The sequence below is a fragment of the Rhagoletis zephyria genome, unplaced genomic scaffold, assembly GCF_001687245.7.
Source record: "Rhagoletis zephyria isolate East Lansing unplaced genomic scaffold, Rhagoletis_zephyria_1.1 Rzeph_scaffold_00116, whole genome shotgun sequence".
Lineage (NCBI taxonomy): Eukaryota > Metazoa > Arthropoda > Insecta > Diptera > Tephritidae > Rhagoletis > Rhagoletis zephyria.
Window position 1 is genome coordinate 281,003 of NW_016157200.1, and position 1,943 is coordinate 282,945.

Consider the following 1,943-nt stretch of genomic DNA (forward strand, 5'->3'; position numbering starts at 1 on the left):
AGTTTTTCTTGAAAACGGCTAAAAACGGCAAGTTAAGTAAAACAAATTCAACTCATTACATCTTAGTTTATCCATTTCCGATTCCATTTTGTTTGCCGAAAGTTAACAAAATTGTAAAAGCTTACATAAAATCATAAATGAAAACAAATCAGAAAATTTTTGAGGTTATGCAAATAAGTCATTTTTTTGCAAACAAATGACAAAAAGCTGCTTTTTTAAATTGGGACATTGGTTCTCACTTAGATATAGTTTTGTTTCCCATTTAAAATTTTCCTTTAGTTATTCACACTTTTCAAAAACAATGCACTTGAAATTTACAAAATAAACCGGTTGCGCAAACAACGTATCAATAACGTTTTGAAAGTGTAACTTTGGTTTATTGCTGTATACGGTGTTTTTTATTTTACAAAACCCTAGTGAAGTTTCTGTAATTTTGGAGTATTCCCTACAGAATGGCAAAAAAATAATGTAAAACTGCCTTTACGAAATTGGACTTTCGCACAGCCAAATGTATCATTTGACCTAATGTGCAATGGTCGGTTTCACACTGGAACATTTCTGCTACACCAGAACAACTCTGTTCATAGGCAAGGGAGGCAGTGCGGTGAGATAAAGTTTCTTAAAAAAAATTGTTCCAGCTTCCACTCCGCATCAAAGTGGTAGTTCTGCTGCAGCGCACTAACACATGCGCAACTATGAAAATACCCTGCAAAAATTTCAGGACCACATGGTCCACTGGGTCGTGGTTTTAAAGTATGTGCAAAAGGACCAGGTTGCATACTAGTAACTTGTTATGCTTACCTGGACCACTTCAAACGAAAAAAACTGATATATGTATGTGTTGAACACCACCTCTTCGTGGCCCATCGGCAAAATGATTCGGCTGCCGAATGTGCCATGGTTCAAAAGGAGTAGTTGTCTAGGTGCTCCCATGTTATGCAGAGTTGGACCAGAAGTGGTCCCATATTATGCAGCGTTGGACCAGGGTGGTCAGGTCCAATGACATCGCAATGTTAATGTAACCGCATTTTCTTCATATATCTGGACCATTTTGGTTACTAGTGTTGTTTACAAGGTAGCGTGGTCCTGTACTAGTGGTTAACCTAGTCCCACTTTTTGCAGGGAAACGCTACACAACTTTCAAGCGCAAAAGTTACAAACGCATTCAAACGACCTATACGTATACGCACTTTGTTCTGCTAGTCATCCAGTAGGAAACCGTGAGAATAAGTGTTCTATCGTTCTAGTGTGAAACAGCCCAATAGAAAACTGCTCGAACGGATTGCGATTGGTTCTCGTGTAGCTACATACATATGCACATACATATACATAAATAGGCAATGCATATAAATATGTATATGTACGTAAGTAATCAATTAAATTGACCCTTTATTTTTTGTTTCCTAATACCGCAAATCATTTTTCATTGCGGAAAAGAGGCGATCCAATCAATCGGCCTATCAATTGCAGACCGATGGACAAAATTATATAACTATGTATGTGACCGCGTCACATTTCCTGCTGCGAATGTGTAAATGTGTCTTCCTAGTCTGCTGATGGTTTTAGTTTCATAAAACTCCATTGTATGTGATTAGAATGCCAATGGCAATCGCCAATTGCTGGTCCGAGCGTCGGAGTTGGTGCTGGCAAAGTTTTTCGGTTATTCTAAGAAATTCAGGGAAATGCGATTCACTGCACTTCGAACGTGACTTAAACGCATTCAAGTTCCAAAGCGAGAAGCAGACAAACCAATCAATATGCATTAGAATGTATTGGGGCGTAGCAGTTTTATTAATTTTTTCTTTTTCATGAGTAATATTGCGGATATATGTACATAACAGTGTATGCGCTACTTAAAAGTCGTGTTAATATTTTTTTATTTCTATTGTGATTAGAAAAATTAAAAAATTCTAAACAGCAGACTTTTTTCAATTATAATGGCA

The 1,943-nt window shown here is 37.2% G+C and overlaps 1 long non-coding RNA gene across 1 annotated transcript in view; it reads right to left on the reverse strand.

Moving 5' to 3' along the window:
• Positions 1-822, reverse strand: part of LOC108378464 (uncharacterized) — a 22,486-nt gene extending 21,664 nt beyond the window's left edge. The window contains exons 1-2 of the long non-coding RNA XR_001849410.1: positions 706-822; positions 476-478 (exon numbers count right to left, since the gene is read on the reverse strand). This is a non-coding gene — a long non-coding RNA (uncharacterized LOC108378464). The remainder of the gene's footprint in view (positions 1-475; positions 479-705) is intronic.
• Between the last annotated feature and the right edge of the window lie 1,121 nt (positions 823-1,943).